The sequence below is a fragment of the Equus caballus genome, chromosome 20, assembly GCF_041296265.1.
Source record: "Equus caballus isolate H_3958 breed thoroughbred chromosome 20, TB-T2T, whole genome shotgun sequence".
Taxonomy (NCBI): Eukaryota; Metazoa; Chordata; class Mammalia; order Perissodactyla; family Equidae; genus Equus; species Equus caballus.
In genome coordinates, this window is record NC_091703.1 from 39,942,839 (window position 1) to 39,960,224 (window position 17,386).

The 17,386-nt window shown below is 49.1% G+C and overlaps 1 long non-coding RNA gene across 1 annotated transcript; it reads right to left on the reverse strand.

Moving 5' to 3' along the window:
- Positions 1-1,008: 1,008 nt before the first annotated feature.
- LOC138919497 (uncharacterized) lies at positions 1,009-16,879 on the reverse strand. Its single transcript, XR_011429712.1, has 3 exons — positions 16,684-16,879; positions 11,464-11,704; positions 1,009-4,143 (listed from the first exon to the last, which is right to left on the reverse strand). It is a non-coding gene; the product is annotated as an uncharacterized lncRNA (long non-coding RNA).
- Positions 16,880-17,386: the final 507 nt, after the last annotated feature.

The following is a 17,386-nucleotide window of genomic DNA, read 5'->3' on the forward strand; positions in this document are numbered from 1 at the left end:
CAGTGGCTGACAGAGGGGCAGCTCCCACTGATTTGTGGGGCCCCAGAGACCCTCTTTGCCCCCAACACCTCTCGCACGACATCTTTCTTACTAGCCTGGTGTACTGCTTGGGTGGCAGAGGGGGTTGCTCCCTCCCCCCTCCACCTCGTTCCCTCCACCTCACCCCAGGTGGGCAGGTCTGGGGGTGTGCGGGGCCAGCTCACACAGGCTCGCAAGAGCCCACTGTTAAATATTCAGGTATTTTGTGAGCTGGTTGTTCAACATAGCCATCATTAGAAATTAAATTATATGCGCCAATATTTCTCAATCTTTGTTCATTATTCCCCCCTAAGGAGCCCTTTCAGACATTCTCCCCCTAATCTCCTACCATTCTCCCCATGAAATTTTAATATCACAGACATAGTGTATGTCCGTTTATGTACTGGATGTAAATTGTGCTTTATACATACAGAGAGTAAGAATGGTTTGTCCCCCACCAAGAACCAATTTCGCCCCCGCTGAGAATGCATGACACAAACTCACAAATTATATTAAAAACAAAAGTAGCATATACTCAAAACTCATCAGTTCCTAGTTACTTTACTACAATTTTATTATTATTGGTTCTTTAGAAGTTATTGATCTCTCTAATCTTTTTTTCCCCTGGAGAGCTGGTTGTCCAGCACTTGCCAGCACACCACTGGGCAAGTCTTTTAGCAAAATAACACTTGGAGAGGTGATCGATTTCAGTCAAAGAGAGATCGGTTTGTCCAGCAAAAACCTCACTTGAAGAAACGTGGGAGGATCTGGGGAATTCCAGGGCATGCCGGGAGAACAGGGAAGAGGGGTCCAGAGGGAGAAAGACCCTCTGATGCTGACTCCATGCTGGCTGAAGGGTGTCTCTCTCTGTGAAAAACTTAAAAAGGAGGGAAAAAGTGTGTGTGTGTCTATATAATCCACATCCTCATGCTCTAGGAGTGTCTGTGATTAGCAATTGCTTGCTTTTCCTCAGGTGTGATACACACTTACACACTGTTCGGCGTCGGGGCGTCAAGTTGAGAACCCCCACTGTCCCATTTCCTCCCGCTGTCTCCTGTCCACACCTGAGTCTCCTCTCTGAAGGGCCTGCTGGGCCCTATGGGGAGCAGAGAGAAACCCACGCCACCGCCTGGCCTTGAAGAGAGAAGACAAGACTCACAGGCAGATACACCAAGTGGACCGTTGCATCGCTTCCTCCTCTCCGAGCCTCAGTTTCCTCACCAGTGAAGTGGGCGGGCTGGACTGAGTCCTCAGGAGGGCCCTGCAGCTCTCCCGCCCTTACCTGGAAGGCTGTCTCCTCTTCTTCCATCTCTCCTGCCCTGGCACCGCCTCCCCGGCTCCTCCGGCCCCACTCACCCCCGACTCATCCGAAGGACGGCTTTTTAAGACTCAGCCCGGCTCCACCTGCTTCTCCCACGAAAGGCGACATGCCAGAGGGCAGAGCATGGCCTCGAATGCTGCGCCATTACTGTCAGCCGCGGACCGAGAGCCACTGCAGCCTGGTCCAACACCACTCCACCGTCTTTCAAACAGGAGTAAGGCCCACAGCGCCCGGCAGGGGTGGGTGTGAAGACGAGCTAATGTGCTGCACACACAGTAGGTCCTTGTTATGGACTGAATTGTGTCCCCTCAGATTCCTATGTTGAAGCCCTAACCCCCAGTGCCAGAATGTGACTGTATCTGGAGAGAGGGCCTTTAAAGAGGGAAGTAAGTTAAAATGAGGCTGTTAGGGTGGGCCCTGACACAGTGAAAATGGTGTCCTGGGAAGAGGAGGCTATCAGAACACAGAGAGAGCCACCAGGGCGCGTGCACAGAGGGACGGCCATGTGAAGAGGCAGCAAGGGCACGGCTGTCTGCACTCCAAGGAGAGGGGGCCAGGAGAAATCAGGCCTTCTGGCACCTCCATTTTGGACCTCCAGCCTCCAGAGCTGTGAGAAGGTCAACTTGTTTGAACCACCCCGTCTGTGGTACTTTGTCATGGCAGCCGGGGCAGACAAATACAGTCCTTAAGAGGCGCCAATCCTTTCGGCCTTGACTTTGTGTCAGCCTTGTTTGGTGTGTGAGAAGGCTTGTTCCTCGGCTTATAAATGACTGGAGGGCAAGTTCCAGGCAGCTGTGTCTTTCCCTGTGGGCCCGGAGGGCGCAGTTCGATGCCAGGCACAGGGGGCACACACGCGGAGCCCTGTGCTCACTGCCGGCTCCGCCCACCTGCCGACAAGGGTGGGGACCCCGCTGCCATCCACCGAGGTGCCTCTCAAACTTCAGTCATGGAGTCAATTTAGGGAGTCACACGAGCACCTTTCAAGAATAACAACACAGAGCGGAAGAGAAAAGATGCCCGGGCGCGTCTCAGGGAGTGAGGGGACCCATTATTCCATGAGACTTGCGTTTGGCTTTACATATTTGTAAGCAGACAAATAAAATAATGACAAATTATTCTAAGTGCTATGAGTTATGTTTGTGAGTCTGGGTACTGCACTGTGGTGGTAGATGCATTTCTTACTGAGAGGTGCGATCCCCAAAGCCTGAAGAAATACTGACTTACCAGTGGTTTTCAATTTCTCTTCGAATGGGTTTGTGATTGAAAAGCCAGTCAGCTGTCCAGAGGAGGCCTGGGGAGGGGGGCCTAGGGCAGGGTGGGGGTGGCAGCTGGGCCCTCAGGGTGATGCCTGAAACGGGTGGCGTCGCTTTGTCCAGACCAATAGCCATGGATCCCTGGCCTTGGGTTCTTTCCTATGTCCTGGAAAAAGTGACACCACTTCCCGGGGCCTCAGTTTCCCTATCTGTAAAAGGAGACTTATAAAACCTACTCACAGGGGTGCTGCGAGGATTACCAGGAGCCAAGGAACCTGAAGGCACCCACTCATTGATGTAAGAGGCGGGTTTGTTATTTCATCATTTTGTTATTTCATCATTTAATTCAGGTTTGTCTGCTCTAGTACGTGAACTATTTTTGTCTTCTTCCGCCTCAGGAGAAAGGAATGTGTGTGCCCCTCACCCCTCAGAGATCCCTGGCTGGGGGTGGGCCAGGGTCTCAGGGGTATCTAGAAAGGAATTTTAGAGGCTAAATCCCATGGTGGGACTCTCCTAAGGATTTTATGCAGATAAAATCAAGTTCTGGTAAACTCTCAAAGCAGCTTCCAAAGGTGAGTCAGTGTCCCAGGAGGCCAGAGGAGCACCTCCCACCCTTTGTCCAGGAAACGGCGGGGTCTGGGCCTGCTGCCCCCCCTCCGCACTCTGGCTGGGCTCCCAGGAACATTGCCCGCTGAACATTGCTTAGCTGAGTCACTGCTAGAAGTCACCCTGGGCCCCTGGGATGACAGGGCTGGGACAGCTCTCTCCATGGAGGTCCCCTGAACCTGGTGGCCTGGCAACCCCTCCCTTAGTCAGGCCGTTTCTCTCCACGACATGCGTCTCTTCTCTGGGCCGAGGCCTCCCTGAAACCCACGCTGGCCAGTTTGCTTCCAAGCAGGGAATTTAGACGTGAGTGGAATATCTGGAATTCCTGGAGGATTTATGACCCAGCAGCTGGGACAGGTGTAGGTAGCTGCCCCCACCCTGCCCTGGCTCTGACCCTGCCTCCAGCTCCTGCCCTGCTCTCCCCTCTCTGGCCCCAGAGCCACATCTAGGTCACCATCATGACCTCCACGCCCTGGTTCAGAGCAGAGAGCACTGGATGCAGAGTCGGGCCCTCTGTTCCCAAACCTCGCAGTGCCTCTAATTGTCTGTGTGACCGCAGGCAGTCCCTTTCTCCTCTCTAGGCCTCAGTTTCCTCATCTGTAAAACCGGTGGGCTGGTGGGCGACGGGCTGGTACTTGATTTTCTGTAAGAGTCAGATCTTTAACTGTTCTGTCTTTCTAAAATTCTAGGAAATGAACTAGAGGATCTGAAACTGTGCTGGTTTCCTCCCCAAAGAGAGAAATGGGCACCTGCCTTCCTGGAGATGCAGCCGCTGCTTCTGAGCCGTCGGAACAGCTTTTGGAGTTCGGCATCTGGTTGATGAGGCCGGGGTGGGCATCCCTTCTGCAGCCTGCACAGCAGGCCGTGGCCTCTGGACCGCACAGGGTGCCCCCGGGCTGGGCGGGGCAGGAGAGCTGTCCTCTGCACAGCAGCTGCACTCTGAGCCTGGAGGGGTGGTGGGGGAGGGGCGGACGGACACCAGTACGACAGCACGACAGGGGATGTTCTCTTTGGTGGTCCTCACTACCACCTCCCTTTTCCTCCTTTGTCTCAACTCAGAGAACTTCCGCCTTATTTTGGAGATGCCCATTGTCCAGGGCTCCTCAGAGGGACCCCTAACCCCACCCACAGATTTACCCCCAAATCATTCCTAACTGTCACCCCCCTCACACAACTGTCCTTTGCGAGTCAGGAGGCCAACAAACATTCAGCCCCTCAGGTCCAGAATTTCACTGGGTGAAACCAATCCTCCAAAAAGAGGCCCTCAAACGCTCTGCTCTGTGAAACCTGCTCCAACCGATGCCCGCTCCGCACCTCCCCCCACCCCCACCGTCGCCCCCTCCACACCAGACATCCGATATTCTATCATTTACCCGCACAATGCATACTGAGCGCTGCCGCCTACCTACCCTGCACTCTGCGGGATGCTGGGGAAAGGAGAACTAAAACAGACCCGGCTGCTCCCCTGTGGAGCTTAGGGCCTGGGGGCAGGGCGGGGGCTCTTCTTACATATCCCTTCCTTCTCAGCCCCTACTAGCTCCCAGGCCAGCCCCCAAGGACAGCACCTGGTCTCTGGCATCTTTGCTTCTCAGCACCCAGCAAGTGCCTGTCACCTCACAGGCCTTCAGTATCCTGCACAGCACATTTGAGTGGCCAGGAAGGGAAACTGGGTTTGGCCTGAAGCTGGTCCTAACTCTGTTATGTAGGCATAACAAAAGATGGGGAAAGTAATGAAGGCTAGACACCGGGTTCAATCGTCTGCTGCTGCTGCTAGCCTACAGAGAGCAGTTCGGCCATATCAAGCAAAATGATAAATGCATGCACTTGTTGACCCAGCAATTCCACTCCCAGTTCATTCATTCAACAGCTGGATGCTTGCAATGGTATATGTGCAACGTTAGTCACTAGCATTGTTTGCAACAGACTGGAAACAACTTAAATGTTCATCTGTAGAGCCTAGCCTAATACTCGTTATGCTACACCCATATAGAGCAGAAGCCTATGCGGTATAGAAAGAAAGACTGAGGAAGCTCTCTTTGAATAGGAATAGGAAGACCTCTAAGATACATGTGGAGTCAAAAAGGAAGGTGAGGCGATGACTGGATAAAGAAGATGTGGTGTATATACACAATGGAATACTACTCAGCCATGAAAAAAGACAGAATCATCCCATTTGCAATAACATGGAAGGACCTGGAGGGAATTATGTTAAGTGAAATAAGCCAGGCTGAGAAAGATAAACACCAGATGATTTCACTCATATGTGGAATATAAACAAACACATGGACAAAGAAAAGAGTTCAGTGGTTACCAGGGGAAGGGGGATGGGGGGTGGGCACAGGGGGTGAAGGGGAGCACCTATGTGATGACAGGCAAGAGATAATGTACAACTGAAATTTCACAATGACATAAACTATTATGAACTCAATTTAAAAAAAAAAGGAAAGTGAGGAAGAGTGTGGCATTTCATTATTCTTTGTGTAAAAACAAGGTGATGGGTAGCCTGCCTGGTGGTGCAGCAGTTAAGTTTGCATGCTCCGATTGGGCAACTTAGGGTTTGCTGGTTCAGATCCTGGGCACGGACCTATGCACGGCTTAGCAAGCCATCCTGTGGCGGTGTCCCATATACAAAATGTAGGAAGACTGGCATGGATGTTAGCTCAGGGCCAATCTTCCTCAGCAAAAAAAGAGGAGGATCAGTGGTGGATGTTAGTTCAGGGCTAATTTTCCTCAAAACCAAAAAATAGGGTGATTGGGAAGGAATACAATTAAATATACACATATGTGTTTAGATATGCGTAGAAAGGTCCTTCAGGAAGGAAGTCACAAGAAACAGGTAACAGTGGGTCCTGTAGGAGGAAAAATGGGCAAATGGAGAACAAGGTGGGCAGAAATCTTTCCACTGAATATCCTTCGAATCGTTTAAATACTGTACCATGTAAATGTGTTATCTATTAAAGGTTAAAAACTAAAATTAATTATAAAGACTATGAGGCAACATGGGAAAATGCTTATATGTGGGAAAAAAGATTAAAAACTATGCAGTAGGATTATAACTATGTAAAATAAATGCATGTTAAAATTTCTAACTGTGGAAGGAATATTCTAGATAACTTTTACTCCTTTTTTGTAATTTTTTCCAGAAATTTCTATAATAGACATATATTGCTTTTATTACTAGAAAAAAATCAGTGACATACAAAAATACTAGGGGAATTGTATACTCTGTTAAATCTCAATTATGCGGGCTGGCCCTGTGGCCGAGTGGTTAAGTTCTCGTGCTCCACTGTGGCGCCCGGGGTGTTGCTGGTTCAGATCCTGGGTGCGGACATGGTACCACTCATCAGGCCACGCTGAGGCGGCGTCCCACATGCCACAACTAGAAGGACTCACAACTGAAATATACAACTTTGTACTGGGGGGATCTGGGGAGAAAAAGCAGAAAAAAATGATTGGCAACTGTTGTTAGCTCAGGTGCCAATCTTTAAAAAAAAAAAAATCTCAATTATAAAAACAAGGTAATGAAAAAGATTGGAAGGAAATACACAAAATGTTCGCAATAGTTGTCTCTGGGTATAAGATATTAGGTAACTTTTATTTTATTTAAAAACATTTTTATTATTATTTTTTGGCAAGGAAGATTGTCCCTGAGCTAACATCTGTTGCCAACCTTCCTCCTTTTTTTGCTCCCCAAAGCACCACGCATGGTTGTAAGTCATTCTAGTTCTTCTATGTGGGATGCCACCACAGCATGGCTTGACGAGCAGTGTGTACGTCCACATCCAGGATCTGAACCGGCGAACCCTGGGCTGCTGAAGCCAAGCGTGCGAACTTAACCACTCAGCCATGGGGCCAGCCACAGGTAATTTTAAAACTATTACAATATTCTGTATTACTTTCATGACAGAGGAAGGAAGGAAGGAAAGCAGGAAGAAAGATGAAAGGTAGGGAGGGAATCTAGTGGAAGGGAGTTCTTCAAAATAACAGTTGTGTTAGGGTAGTAAGATTATGGGTCATTTTTGTTGCTTTGTTGAGCTTTGCAAACTTTTCATTATGTGGTTTCGTTGTTATTTTAGCAGGAATGAAGGCCTCACTGCTGCAGCATGGGACTCCACTCCCCAAAGTCCTGCCGCTTGGTGCCAGAGAGCTGGAGCTGCCTCACTGCTTGTTATGCATTCCCAGTAAAAAGGCCCAAGGGGTGGCTCTGGATGGTGGGAGACTGCTGCTGGGGACATGTTGCTGGGGAGAGCGAGCACAACATCAGAGCACCCTTGGGCCCTTACCATGTCTTGGTCGGCAAACATTTACGGAGCCGGACTGCTGGGTTTGGTGCTGAGAGAATGTAGGGTAACCAGCCCTCCCTGGGCTCCAGCCTCCTGCGGCATTCTAAGGTGAGGGTGCTTCAAGCAGAGACGGAAGGGGAGTCCTCAAGGAGGTCTGAGCAGAGGCCTGGCAAGACCAGGCCTGTAGGCAGAGACCGACCTCACCAATGGACAAAATTAGGCCTGTCTAGAATCTGGCCTGCCCAAGGGTTGAACCCTCGCTGGTCCTCACCTGCCTTGCCACGGTGAGCACAGGTCTTCAGTGGAAGAACACTGCCAGGGATGACAAAGCAAACTCCCAACAAAGGTTTTGGTCATCAAACTCAAGACACCTGGGTTCTGATTCTAGGTCTGCCATTAACCAGCTTTGGGACCTTGAACAAGTGAGTGCACCTTTATGAGCCTCAGTCTCATCTATAAAATGGGGAGAATCATCATAATAACGAATAGTGCCTGCCCTGACTACCTCCAAGAATTTTTGTGAGGATCAGGTGACATAACATACATGAAAGCACTTTAAAAATATAAAGGATGTCAGCTGATGAATAGATAAACAAAATGTGGCACATCAATATGATGGAATATTATTCAGTCTTAAAAAGGAATGAAGTACTGACACATGACAACGTGGCTGAATCTTGAAAACATTATGCTAAATGCAAGAAGCCAGACACAGAAGGCCACATAGTGTATGATTCCATTTATATGAAATATCCAGAATAGGCAAATCTACAGAGACAAAAAGCAGATTGATGGTTGCCAGTCGCTGGGAGGAGGGAGAAATGGGGAGTGAGCACTTAGTGGGCACAGGGTTTCCTTTTGAGGTCATGGAAACGTTCAGGAACTCAACTACGGTGATGGTTGCCCAACACTGGGAATGCACTAAATGCCACTGCAGTGTCTACCCTAAAATGGTAAATTTTCTGTTGTATGTATTTTACCTCAACTTTTTAAAATTTAAATATAAATGATGATTCAAATCTGAGTTTATTATTATTATTTCCACAATAATCAAAGGATTAGACGTCCAGGACTTTAGAGCTCTTCATCTGCCCCAGGGCAGAATGAGAAGTGACTAGGAAAAGAAAAAAGAAAAAAAGGACATCCCACTCAGAAAGGGTGCAGAGCCGAAGGGACACGAACCGTTCAGCCCAGGAGCAGTGTGACAAGAGGGGCAGCTCCGAAGGCCAAGGCCAGGGAAGCACAGGGATCTGGGATTTCCGAATGCATCTACGGGGGTTCCCCCTCTAATTTGGTGGCTGTGTGACCCCTTGGGGAAGATGTAATCGCCAGCCTCCTGCCCCCAAACCATTTCCCAGCCAGACTGGAAGAGCGCTTTCTGGTTCCTTCCTGGGGGGGGCGGGGGCAGCTTCCTGGACGTAAAGGGGCCCAAACCTGGCTTAGCTCCGGAGTGACCCAGACCCAGACCCTAAGGCTTCAGAGCTGGACACCTTCAGCTGAAGACTTCTTGATGACAATGAGGTGACATTTTGATGACAATGATGATGATGTGACATAATGAGAGAAATAATTCCCTCCCAGAACACTCAGATGCACAAAGAAGATAGTGTTTCTTTTTAAGTTTTTCCTGTTTCTGCTTTAACCTGTCTCACGAGCCCCACTTCAGGGAGTGGGAGCTGGGAAGGGAGGGGACAACTTGCCAATTAGGCATCTTGGTCTGTTCCCCCTCAAATGCAGCTAACAGATATTCAGTCACCTCATTAACAGGGCCACCTCTCCCGGCCCTTCCCCACTCCCCCTCTGCCACCTTGGGGAAGGGTCAGTTCTCACACACAGAACCTACTGCTTCTCCTGGCCCCCTTTCTCTTCCCCACAATGGCCTGCGGGGTGGCCACACCTTCTCTGCCAGGGTTTCCCAAACTTCCCTGACAAGAAGCAATAACTGGGGCAGTGGTTAAACGGCTGGTTCCACACTCCTGCCTTGGAGAGTCACATCAAGTAGATGTGGGGCGGGACCCGGGAACCCATGTTTAGTTCCCTCCCAGGGAAGCTAGAGAAATACTGCTCTGCACCATGTACTGAGTTCTCACCACCTGACTTACAGAAACCGTAATGGTCACGTCCTCTAGGCTGAAACATTTATAAAATCATCTCCTTCTCCCCAAAATTTCATCAAAAATGGGGAAACTTGTCAGTTGAAGGAGAGCAATGACTGTGTTGTACAAACTGGCATCTGCTCCTCTTTTGACGCTCCAGAAACCCGCTGACTCCGGCCTGGGGAGCCCCAGAGGTCGACATGATTATTGGAGCTGAGCTTTCAAAAATACTTTTTTACATCCCTGTTCACTAACAATAATGCCTAACATTCACTGAGAACTTACTATAGGCAAGGCATTGTGTTACATGCACTGACGGATTTATCTTTTTTAATCTTTACAACGCCCTTACACTATAACTATCCCCAGTTTACAGATAAGGAAACCGAGGTGTATAGAGGTTAAACAACTTGCCCGGGGTCACACCACCAACAGCGGAAGAGACAGGATTTGAACTGATGTCTGGGTAACTCTAAGGTTTGTCTTAATCACTAAGATGCCCCTGCCCTACTTGAGTTTGAGGCCTCTTGGAAATCATCTGGTCCAACCTTCCTATTTTATAGGCGTGGAGACCCAGGCTTGGAGAGGGAAAAAGACTCGTCCAAGGACGCAGAGATAGTCAGCAGCAAGGCTGGGATGGACCCCAGGCCTGGGACTCCTGATCCAGTGCTCCTGCCCTCAGCCTCAGGGCTTCAGTGGGGGGCATTTGACATGCAATGCTCGACATTCAGTAACTGCCACCGTACAGAGCTGCAGAACTGCCTGAGCTAGAGTTGCCAGGGCACTGAGATCTGCCCGCTCGTTTAATAATTTCTCTGAGTTCTTAAAGCCAGCGGGCGCGTGCAGGAGCACTGGTTCAACGTTGCTGCAATGTACATTTCTATTCATTGATTTCTAATGTGTACGTTTCTTGGTTATGACTCCAAACCATCTGCAGTCTAATTCTTGTTTTCCAGATTTTTAGGAATCGAAACAAGGTGAGGCTGGTAGCCCCATTAGGGCGTCTCTGGACCCACCCAGGCTTGTCTCACCCTTGCAAAGCCCTGAGGCAGGGAACTCATTTGAGGGTGTGAGTCATTGGGTGAGAAACCTTTCGACCTTCAGTCACAGGATCTTTTTTTTTTTTTCTTCCCAAAGCCCCAGAGCATAGTTGTATATCCTAGTTGTAAGTCATTCCAGTTCTTCTATGTGGGACGCCGCCACAGCATGGCATGATGATCTGAACTGGCGAAACCTGGGCCTCCAAAGCGGAGCACAAGAACTTAACGACTCTGCCATGGGGCAGACCCAGTCACAGGATCTTTGACCCAGCACATTTCACAACCTGTAAGGGGGAACTCCGACTCCCAAGTCAGAGAAGAAAGGGAGTTCACGTTTAGTGAACGACTGCAGTGAGCCAGACTCTGTGATAAATACTTAACAGAGTCATTTCATTTAATTCTCACCCTTGCCCTGCAAGGCTGGTACTATTATCCCCATTTTACAGATGAAGAAATCAAGGCTCAGAGAGGGTAATTTACCTGAGGTCTCATAGCTTTTAAATGAGCTGACCTGGAATTTGAACTCAGAGTCTGTTGGACTCCAGAGACTCTGTATGTAGGACACCATGGAGCCTTCAAGGGTGAAATGCTACCTGCAAGCTTGACCAAGGCTGGCAGGTCCCACCATCTGCTGCCAGACACGGTTCCTCTTCCTCTTCCGCATTTCTGATCCTCCCCTGGGATGGCAGTGCCTGATTCTGTGCTGCCCACATCCGGGGGTTACACTTGTGCCCATGTCAGCTTTCATTTGCCGGCCAGGAGGAGTTAGCAGCCTTGATGAGGAGGTGTTCTGGAGATGTCAATCACTGCATGCCCCACCCACACCCCTTCGAGGGGACTCCTTACCTCAAAACCTGCCCTCCAGGGGACCAGATGATTACTCGAAGATGGACACCTGACCAAGGTCAGCTCAGATGTAACGAGCCCAGCTACTTCTGCTTCCTGGGACCTTGCTTAGCAAAGAGGAGCTGTTTCAATCAGATGGGCGCTGAATCAGTAGTGGCACTTGAATCATAAAGGCTGTGGCGTGGCAGCGGTAGGAAGTGGGGAAAAGTGTGTGGATCCCTTTCTGAACTCGCGAGCAAGCCTATGCAATGAGAAAAGAGTAGAGGGTATGTCCAGAGAGTGGCAGAAAGCTACAAATATACATACAAAACAGCTGCAGTTCCCACAAGGCCACACTGTGCAGCCGTTGCTGTTCTTGGAGTCCCAGGAGCCCTCTGTATCCTTTCATTAAACCCCCTTTTCCTGGGGTAATTTGAATGAGTTTCTTCTCTCTTTTGAAACCAAAGCAGCTTTGTCTAGAGCAGGAGGAAACTTGAAATAATTTATAAGGTTGGAACTTCCTTACAGTTGGCAAAGGACACCTTTGGGTTAAGAGCTCCCAAAGGGCTCCAACCACGTCACACGGAGCAGCTGTTAAGCGGTGAGGAAGAAGTGACTGCAGTTTTCCAGGTGCCTATAGCTGTGAATGATACCACCCCAAACTTAGAGGCTTAAAACCACCATCATTTCTTTTGCTCATAAATCCATAATCTGGGCAGAGACAGCTCGTTTCTGCTCCACTTGGCATCAGCCGGGGCAGCTCGAAGGCTGGGGCTGGGATCAGCTGATGGCTCACTCACTCACTCACGCACTCACTCATTCCCTGGTGGGAGACTGGTGCTGGCTGCTGAGAGGGGCCTCAGCTGGGGCTGTCTGCCAGACACCTACCTGTGGCCTCTCCCTGTGGTGTTGCCCCTTCCTCATGGCATGGTGATTAGGTTCCAAGAACAAGCATTCCTACAGGACTGGTGGAAGCTGTATAGCCTTTTATGACCCTGGAAGTCACACAGCATCAGGCACCCACTCAGATTCAAGGGGAGAAAGCACACACGATGGGTGGAGTGTCAACATTACATCGTAAGGAGAGCATGTTGGATGGGATATATTGTGGTGCCCTTTTTGGAAAATACAATCTGCCATATATAACTAGTGAGCTACAGACGTCAGGAAGCTGGAGAAAGGCGCTGACCCATATTTAGACAAACACATATTAAATGCAGCAACAGATTAAAAGGCTCAACAAAACTGCTGCTGCAGTGAGGCAGAATTACAGAGCAAAGAGAAGCACAAAGCACAGCAGCGCGGGTCATTTAATGCAGGGACACACAGCCCGGCAGGCCTCAGGAACCCCTGGGAGTCTCGCGCTGTAAGAGCACACTAACGTTGAACCCGAACCCTCGGTTGAGACGGAAGGATGGGTGATATATTTTCCAATGATACACATCAGAAAACATTAAAATAATGTTTTGGCTTTTAAATGATGACGTCAATAACAGATTAACATTCCCTCACGATGACAGGTAAATATTACTACAGTATCCTATAAGTATTTTATGTTTTACCTTTCAGTAAGAGCAACCTACCTTAGAATTCTCTTGGAGATACCATTCCTTTATCTTTTAGTCTCTAGTGCAGTTGAAGATAAGTCTGCTGTTACTCTATTTTTGTCTTTGTAGGTTATCTGTCTTATTGCCCAGGTTGCATTTAAGATTTTTTTTTTTTTTGCCTTTGGTGTGCTGTATTTGCTCTTACATATATGTCTACTCACGGAATTAAAAAAAAATTCTGCTCAGGGTTCAATACGATTCTTCAATCCAATGATACATGTATAATAAAGAATTTGTCAGGACTTTGTGCTGGGTTCCTGGAAAACAACTTCTAAACCCTTCCTGATTGTCCCCAGTGATAGGAGTGTCTTGTTAATCACGGTGGGGCCCTCAGACCCCACCTGAGTTTACATTAATGAGGGACTCAGGATGGAGCTGGTTGCAGCAGAGAGACCAGTCACGTGATTAGAGGGTTGGGGATCTGAGCCACATTATTCAGCCCAACTTCCTCTGGGGAGGGGAGGGGCCTGGAGATTGAGTTCAATCAATCATGTGTGTATAACAAAGCCCCAGTGAAAACTCTGACACTGGAAGCTCAGGTGAGCCTCCTGCTTGGTGAATGCATGGACGTGCTGGGAAGGTGGTGTGTCCTGATTTCACAGGGAAGGGGCATGGAGAGTACTGTTTGGGATCCTCCCAACCCTCACCCTACGTGTCTCTTCCTTTGGCTGGTTCTGAATTGTATCTTTTATAGCAAAACTGTAATCACTAGGTATAGCACTTTCCTGAGTTCTGTAATTCATCCCAGCAAACTATGGAACCTGAGGGGGTCATGGGAATCCCTGAATTTATAGCCATTGGTTATAAGTGAGGATGGCCCAGGGACCCTTGAACCTGCAGCTGGTGTCTGAACAGGGCAGTCTCGTTGGGGGCTGCGCCCTTCTCCTGCGGAGGCTGTGCTAACTCTGGGTGATTCATGTCAGAAGTGCACTGCAGTACTGTGCACGTCCTTCTTCACCCTGGAAAGATTTCAGTGGTAGACACATGCGCTCATCCCACGGGGTTCCTGAAAAACTTGTAATGACTCCCCATTGCCTGTTGTTCCAATAGGAGCAAACTCTGGCCCCTCTGCCTGGCATCAAAGATACGCCACTAACTATAGGAGAAATAATGTCATACTTTGATATTGAAATAAGACAGCATAACATAAAGGCAGCGTGGTAGACAGCATTAATGCTCCTTTAGGGGACATTATTGGTGCTCTGCCCACATCTTCTCAGATCTCTTTTCAGCTTCTGCTCCTTCTCCCGACTTCAGTGTGATTTTGTTTCTAAGAGCCATGCGCCTGTGACTTCTCCTGAAGGACTGCTCAGGGCTCCCGGAGCTGCTTCGCCCAGGTTCAGAAAGCCAAAAGTGCTCCGTTGCTTATGTCTGCTGGGAGCTTAACCAATGATTGACAGCTGTGGAAATATGAAAGCCTAGCTCCCCTGCCTGGAGTTGGGATAGACTCTGAGATATAATTTACACTCCAGAACCCCCTGCAGGAGGAGGCTCAGCCCAGGACTTTGCCTGAAACTACACCCCCACTTAGCTTTGTCTTCTTCCCTGTTTTCCCCTCCCTCTCTTTTTCCAGATTCTCCCAGGAACACTTCCTTAACACTTCCTTCCTTAATCACTTACCCACAAATCCTTGACTCAGGGTCTACTTCTGGGGAACCTAACCTAAAATAGCTCCCAATTATTCACTACTGAGCAGGTTGCCATGTGACTTACAATGCTTGGGGGGAGGGGAAACTTGTCCCCATTGAGTCAAGCTTGGCCATATGATGTGCTCTGACCAAATGCGTGTGACAAAAAGTAATGTATGCCACACATTGCGTGAATCTTAAGAATCATCACATGTTATTAGAATTGCTCTTTTCGCCAGGGAAAAGGCAAGATAGGGGCTGCTCCTTCAACCTGAGTCCCAGGACAAGACATACAAAGCAGAACCACAGCTGACACACAGCAAACATGTAACGTGAGCCAGAATAAACCTTTATTATTGTCAGATACTGAGATCTGGGGGTTGTTACTGCAGCATAACCTAACAGATATAAGATAGGCAGTGTAGCATAGTAGTTAAGAGCATGTGTCCTGGCATCAAAGCCAAGTTCTATCACCTACTATCTGTCTAACATTGGCTAAGTTACTTAGCCTCTTGGAGCCTCAGTTTCTCTCTTTGTAAAATGGGGATATTAATGTCCACCTCATAAGATCATTTTGGGGATCAAATGAGTTAACACATATAAAGTGCTTCAAACAGTGCTTGGCACGTGGTAAATACTTGATAACTGTTAACTAAAATGAACCATAATTATGAACTGCAATAGCTCATCCTCAAGTTTTCAACGTATTCTCCCCAAACCGCTGAGCCTGTTGGTTGCCTCCTCAGCATCCATTCCACTCTTCCCACCGTCTCGGTTTCTATTTGGGGATCTATGTGGTTCTGGGGGAACTGATTTCACTGTGACTTCCCTTGGCCTAAGATGAGCCAAACAACCAGTAGTGTGCTGCTTCATTGGATCCCAGGAGGGCAAGGAGGGAAGCCAGTTTCCATGGTGCGAATGCTCCCTCCATGACCAATTTCAAACTACCAATGGTTTAACAACTGGCTGGCAAAATTCTTGAATATTTCACAATCAGCTGGTGAGCCAGTACTAGCTGGCTCCAGCACACCATATGCCACCTCTTCAGCCATGATACATAAGAGCAAGCTGCTCCAATCAGCGAGAATTCTCAGGACTTCTGCAACTCTAATCAAACATAAGCAATTCCCCTGCACTTTCTAAAATATAAAAGAGCTTTCCAAAATGTGTTAGGTTGAACGTACCAAACTGCCTAGTTTTGATCTATATAAAGGGCAATTACATATGATTCAACCTAATGGATCAAAAACACAAGAAAATATGGTAGAAGAAAGAAAGAGGAAGGAATGAAGGAAGGAAGATCGAAGGAAGGAGGAGGAGAAGGCAGAGGAGGAGGGAGACCCCACCAGAAGCAAATCTGAAATACCACTAGACGAAGTTTAAAGAGATGTTAATCCTTCACCCCACAGTGGGTATTAAATATAATTTTGGACAATTAGCTTTTTCTTTTTAGACTGGCACCTGAGCTAACATCTGTTGCCAATCTTTTTTTTTTTTTTAAGATTGGTACCTGAGCTAACAACTTGCCAACCTTTTTTTTTTTCTTTTTCTCCCCAAATCCCCCCAGTAGATAGTTGTATATTTTTAGTTACGGGTCTTTCTAGTTGTGGCATGTGGGACGCCGCCTCAACATGGCCACGGGAATCCAACCACTGGGCCAGGGACCCGCCTCACAATTAGCTTCTTTACTATTCAACTACATACCCTCTGGGAAGCATCACGTCATACCGTACAAGCTTATGTGACATCTTCATTCTTCCAACCTTGTTTTCCTGGAACTAAACCTAAACTCCCTTTCCATCACTGGCGAGAAATTCAGAGGGGTTTTAGGAGAGACTTTGGCAAACACCTTTCCACAGGTTTTGGAAGAAACTCGGGGTCACGCTATCCAGGGACTTCCATTTTCTGCGGCGTTTTTCTCGCCCGAAATTCACCTGCAGCAAGTTGGGGCGTTAGGGTCCCAGGTGGGCGGGCTCCTTCACCTCTGGGAGCCTCAGGTAACTCACCTGTGCGGTGGGGAGAGGAACTCCCCTCAGAGGCCGGCCCTGAGGATCAGACGGGGAAATACACGTGGAGGGCACCGCGCTCGATCAACCAGAGCCGTTAAACAGGACAATTTAGCCACGGAGGGGCTCTTACAGCGCCAGCCCAGCAGGCGAGCAGCGATGAGCCACGCCGCGCCCGGGGCACCCCTCCACTTCCAGCGCCGCCTCCTCCGCTCCTGTCAGCCCCCGCGGTGGGCGAGGCCCGCTTCCCAGAATGCCCCGCAGGTCGGTCCGGGGCAGGTGGTGACAAGCCGAGGTTCTGCCCCGGCTTGTCTTGGTGGCAGGACCCCGACCCCATGCCCACCGCGGAGAACCCTCACCGTGTCACTAACCTCCTGCCACCTCCCACCGTGCATCCCACGAGAGCAGCACGCACACCTGGACACCACACACAACAACACACTGCGCTCTTAGCCCGCACCTGAGGCACGCCTCCCTCGCTACGAACAAAGCCCACGCACCACAGAACGGAGCGTGCTCCGAGCATGCGCAAAGCGCAACACATGCTCCTGCGCACAAAAGGCACGTTTCAGTCCACACCTAACGCATATATGAACTCAGAGCATGTGTGTGGCATTCACTCTGCCCGTCAAAGACAGGGGTGCATCCCACAACACACCAAACACATTAGTGCACCACTTACACATGCACACGCTAGAAACAC